Source organism: Poecilia formosa, unplaced genomic scaffold, assembly GCF_000485575.1.
Source record: "Poecilia formosa unplaced genomic scaffold, Poecilia_formosa-5.1.2 Scaffold72, whole genome shotgun sequence".
Classification (NCBI taxonomy): Eukaryota; Metazoa; Chordata; class Actinopteri; order Cyprinodontiformes; family Poeciliidae; genus Poecilia; species Poecilia formosa.
This window is the reverse complement of record NW_006800011.1, coordinates 2,175,213-2,181,226: the sequence shown is the minus strand read 5'-3', so window position 1 is coordinate 2,181,226 and position 6,014 is coordinate 2,175,213. Positions and strand designations below refer to the sequence as shown.

The following is a 6,014-nucleotide window of genomic DNA, read 5'->3' as shown; positions in this document are numbered from 1 at the left end:
GCTGCTTTAATTCCTTCTGCTTATGTTAAAATGTTTCATGTAAATATTAAAGCCTCTCTGGAGTTTTCATGTTCAGAGTAAACTGATATATTCAGCCGTCTATTTGTCCGTCCTCCTCTCAGAGGGACACAGAGCTGCAGGTTGATTTTGTGGTTTAGTGTCGACTTGTGTCGGTTCGCCGCTGCTTTGTGTCTTCCCCTCCGTCCTCTCTCTCTCCATCCATCCTTTATTCCTGCTGCCACTTCAATGCAGTTGGGGTTGTTTCCGTTCACTGTACCGTACTCTGCATCCTGTAATGTTGGGTTTTGTCACCAATGAACTGGGTTCCTTCTTGGTTAAAAAAAAACTATAAAATTTGAGTTTGGTACAAATAATTAACACAGTCAAGTCGTAAAGTATTTGTTTTTTGCTCCAGACAATCTGCACACTATTTGTTTGAGTAATAAGAAAAGTGTATTTTATCTCTCTAGGGATATTTTGCGGATTAAACTGCAAATCTCTTTATGATCACAAGAGGATGAACATTCCTTATATTAGCTGAAAGTATTTATAAAATCCAGCCAAAGTAATATTTACGATAAATATTGCAGTTGACAGTATGTGTTGCAGTAAAATCACATTTTCCTGAGCTGTGCCTCCATCGCTGTCTGTGACCTTTAGCACCAGCGGCTCTGCTTTGTGTCGTCTGTGGGCATTTAAACAATCAGCCCACTAAGCTGTGGAAATATTTAACTGACTTTATTGTTGTGTAATTATGACTTCATTCTGGTGGTATTATGACTATCTTGTACAATGGTGATTTATTCTAGAATTATTTCTACTTTATTTTCGTAATATTATAATTTCTCCAATTATCTCAACTTTATTGTCGCACAACTTTGTTCACGTAATATTATTATGATTTTATTCTCGCATAATTTTCGCTTTATTCTGGTAATATTATGAGTGGTAACATCGTGGCAGTTCTCATATAATTATGACTGGTAATATTATGTTTTCTTTTTGGTATTATGACTTTATTCTGGTAATTTTTGACCTTTTTGTGGTAATATATAGATTTTTTTCTGGTAATATTACGACTTTATTCCCGTGTTATTTCCACTTTATTGTTGTATGAGTTTGTCCTAATATTATTACTTTATTTTGTTAATATCATGACTTTATTCTTATATTATTTTGGACTTACTGTCATATTCCTTTTTTCTCGTAATATTATGAGTTTATTCTCAAAATGAGGGGAAAAATTTATTTGCAATTCTGGAGCTTTGTGTCTCACCTGGTTGCAGGTGAGACAAACTTTATTTTACAGTATTAAAACACGTATTAAGAAACCATCAGAGTATTTAAAGTATCTTACCCATTAACCAAAATCTGCAGCATAATTTTCTTATCATGAAAGTTTAGTTCAAGACTCTTCACTGTTCTTGGTATTGAAGCAACAGAAATATGAGAGAGGAAAATCTTCCAGCCAAAAGAGAAAATGTGATTTTGTTGAGTTTGTAAATTATTCTTTCTGACATACATTTTGGTTTGTGCAATAAATGTAGAATCAGTTGTTTTGCTGCAGCGAAGCATTAAACCAGAGAGTGATGCCCCCCACTGAGACGGGTTAATGTTTGCACACAAAGCCTGGGTTAAGTGTGCTGACTAATATTATATTATATTAGGTTCTAAGTGTCAGACCCTGAGATTTGAGAGAAATAGGACACGTGGTTTACATTTTTTTACTTAAAATCTGAACATTGTGGAATACATTTGCAACAAGTTTTTCAATTAGTTTAGATCGTAGTGCAGAGTGAAAGCGAACTGCACCAACTGAAAATGTAACAAATGTTGTGACTTTGGTCCCAGTCAAACAGAGTCTACCGAATTTTGAATTATGAAAATAAACTACGTTTCTTTTCACTGTTTCAGGTCAAATTTTAATCCTAAAATGCTCAAATTAGACAAAACAATCAGAATATTAGCTTCACTTTCAGCTTCAAGCATTTGGCATGCAGAGGCGAGAAATTCAGCAGAAAATGTAACAAATGCTCCGTTGTTTCATCCTGAATCAAACCGAATCTACCAGACTATCAGGTGTGAAAACACCCTGACATCTAAAACTTCTTGTCCTGGATTTTACTTACATTTTGTAAATAAAATCACACAAATGTGTGCCAAATTCTTTAGATTTCACAATTCTGCATTACTTTGTACTTGCTTCATGGTCGGCATGTTGCAATGACCAATAACTGTTAAACGCAAGATAAATTAAAATGGGCTCTATAATTTCCATTTGCATATTTTATTGTTTTTCTCTTTTTTTCTAAAAATCAGGTGATAAAAATGTTCAGCTCAACTAGCCCTCTTTATTTGTTGTTTCAGTTTGTTTATTTTAGATATGTAAAACATCTTCCAGTTCGTTCCAGTGTTTAGAGTTAATTAGAATTTAAAGTTTATTCATCTTTGAGAATGTTCTTACATTAGTATATTACTTGAAAATGATCTCAAAACAACAATATTATCATTTATCGCAATAACGTTTTGACAATTAATCACCCAGAAAACTTTCTTATTGTGACAGGCCTAGTGACATATTAATTTTTTGACATATTCTTTTTTTTTTAGAACAATCTAAGTGTTTTAAACCCCGAGTGCTGAATCTCGCTGCTGCATCATCTCTGCTGCAGCGCTGCATTGTGGGCGAACGGTTGTAGTGAAAAGAGGCGTGAACAGAATGCTGATTCACAACAACACCCCTCCCCCTCCACACAGAGCCACTTAATCCTGGTGACATATGTGCACGACGGCGCCACAGTAAACGCACTGCGGCCGCCACCGCCGCCGCCTTTATCTCTTCAGGTTTTCAGGTGGTCGGTCGTAGCGAAACCAAGAAGCGCAGACTCGTCCGTGGAGTTGTAACCTTGGTAACGCAGAGGAATGATGGCGCGTTGATGACGGGATGATAGTAAATGCAGCTGAGCCTGCTTGACAAAATAAGGTTGGAAAAGATGCAGCTCTCTTTGCTGCATTGCAGACAGAGCTGGTGGGAACGTCACCAGAGGGTGGCGCTGTGTTAGCAGGAATTTCTCTGTATTTTTTCCCTGATCTACTTATCCCCTCCTTGACACTACTAATAAAACATGGCTTGTTATTTCCCATCATCCCACGTTATTTTCTTCTCTTCCTCAGCGCCCCTGTCTGTTCTGCTCCTAGGTTTCAAACAGAAAGGAGCGGTTACATCATGCATGACAGTGAGAGCATGGAGAGGAGTGGAGGGTTGAATAATCCCTCTGCAGAGTCCTGACAGACAATCTATACACCGCTGGTGTGTGTCGGTCAGCCGCTCTATCCTCTCACACCCTGCTGCTTCCAGAGGACAAACCGCTTGACCTGTCCTCATGTCAGTCAGTAAAACCAGAGAACGACACCGTGTCCTCCTCTTCTAGTAGCTTTCGTATGAAATGTTTCTTAAAAGGAGAAACGGGAAGTGTGAACACATAAAAAGGAAAAAAGAGCATGTGCCTTTTAGGAAATATTAGCAGTATAAAACCAGTTTTGTTCGTGTTGCCATAAGCGTCTAAAATTTGATTCAGCATAGTTTTAATATTTTCTATTTTACCATCTTATTTTTATTTTTAGTCTTGTCCTAGTGAGAATACTGTGTTTTCAGTCTCTTTTTGTTAGTGGTTTTTAGTATGTTAATCATGTGACCGTGTTACTACTGGTGAAAATGACAAAGAAGACAACAGGAAGTGGTTGGAGGAGGATGGTGTGGTGTGTTTTTTAATGACTTCTCGTGTGAACAAACTTATTCATGTGATTTTTAATTGCGTTTCTTATTTAGAAATTGCAAAATTGTTTTTTCCGACATTAGCGGATTATTGACAAAGTTTGGTGCATGTTTGTAATGGAAACACAACTGGCGGTGCTGAGTTGCAGCTAAAATGAGCCTGAAGTGAAATTCATAGAAACACGGCAATTTCAGAAAAACTCACGTTTTTGGGAAAAACGTTTTTGCGCTATGATGAAGCGGTTTTTCGGCTGTGTCGATATTGGTGCATTTCGCAAAACATTTTTTCACATCACACGAGTCATGATCAACAATAGGATGTTACTACTGACAGAAACAACAAAGAAGACAAGAAGTGGTTGTAGGATAATGATGCGACATGTTTTTTAACAACTTATCTTATGAATGGATAAGTTGAATAAGTTAGTGTATTTCACAAAATTGCAATGGCAACACTTTTTTACGTCACACGAACCATGTGATCAACAACTGGATGTTACTGCTGGCGGAAATGACAGACGACAACAGGAAGTGGTTGGACGATAATGGTGTGACATGTTTTTTAATGATTGATCGTGTGAACAAACGTATTTGAATTTGTTCACAAATAAGTTGTATAAGGTAGTATATTTCACAAAATTGCAGTGACAACACTGTTAGCATCACACAAATCATGTGATCAACAACAGGATGTTACTACTGGGGGAAACGACGAAGAAGACAACAGGAAGTGTTTGGACAATCATGGCACTGAATTTTTTTTATGATTTATCTCGTAAACAAACTTTTTCACATGATCTTTAATTATGTTTCTTATTTACTGGAAATATTGCAATTATGAAATTGTGTTTTTTAGACAAAGTTTTGAGTACACTTGTATTGGAAACGCAGCTACCGGTGATGAATGGCAGCTAAAACGAGCCTGACAGTGCCAGAGGTGAAAACACTCTGCTCAAAAGGTTCATTTCCCTGCAGAACTTTACATTTCTGTGTTTACGTGTTGTTTTACAACCCGTTTTCACAAATGGCATCCATGTGTTTTTCTTTTGGTTTTCATTTTTTAAAAGGGCCCCTTCTGCATGCCAGAGCGAGTGGCTCACAAGCTGACTGGCTGTTTACTGTGGAGACGGAGAACACAGCCGCCACACCCTCACTGCTCCACTGCCAGCTAATGATTACTAAACCATCAGAGGAAATTAAAGCAGAGTAAATTAGAAAAAGTCAGGGGATAGAGATGTTATGTTGTGAGATGTGAAGTGCAGAGAGATGGGGAGGGAAGAGGAGTGTGAGTCCATTATTTCTTCCAGCTGGGCCGGGGTGGGGCTGTCCTGGCCTGGATTGTTGAGTTCTGACCCATTCGCCAGATGATTTCTTTGTGCACATTTTCAGTGGAATTTGGTTTTGCAATGTTATTTTTTATTAAAAGGGTTCTGTTTCTGGGATTATTGTCAGGACTGCGGCTGTTCTGGCTGCTTTCCTTCGTACTGCGACCCGATGAACTGTGAGGAAGGAAAATGTCTCGACGGCATAAAGAAGGATTTACTGTTTCCATCAGCTGATTGGACGAGAGATTCATCATCAGCTGAGGAAAACCTGGCGGATCCATCCGTCCGTCCATCCATCCATCCGTCTGTCTGTCCGTCCATCCATTCGTCTGTTCATCCGTCTGTCTGTCCGTCCATCCATTCGTCTGTTCATCCATCTGTCAATCTATCCGTCTGTCCGTCCATCCATTCGTCTGTTCATCCATCTGTCCATCCATCCGTCTGTCCGTCCATCCATCAGTCTGTTCATCCATCTGTCCATCCATCCGTCTGTCCTTCCATACATCCGTCTGTTCATCCATCTGTCCATCCATTCGTCTGTTCATCTGTCCATCCATCCATCTGTCCATCCATCTGTCCATCCATTCGTCTGTCCATCCATCTGTCCATCCATTCGTCTGTTCATCCATCTGTCCATCCATCCATCCGTCTGTCCATCCATCCGTCTGTTCATCCATCCATCCGTCGGCTCATCCATCTGTCCATCCATCCGTCTGTCTGTCCGTCCATCCATCCGTCTGTTCATCCGTCTGTCCGTCCATCCATTCATCTGTTCATCCATCTGTCCATCCATCCGTCTGTCCTTCCATACATCCGTCTGTTCATCCATCTGTCCATCCATTCGTCTGTTCATCTGTCCATCCATCCATCTGTCCATCCATCTGTCCATCCATTCGTCTGTCCATCCATCTGTC

At 39.3% G+C, this 6,014-nt stretch overlaps 1 protein-coding gene across 2 annotated transcripts in view; it reads left to right on the top strand.

The window, feature by feature from the left end:
- Positions 1–6,014, top strand: part of arhgap21a (Rho GTPase activating protein 21a) — an 81,100-nt gene that overhangs the window by 17,135 nt on the left and 57,951 nt on the right. The gene's annotated exons all lie outside the window — the stretch shown is intronic.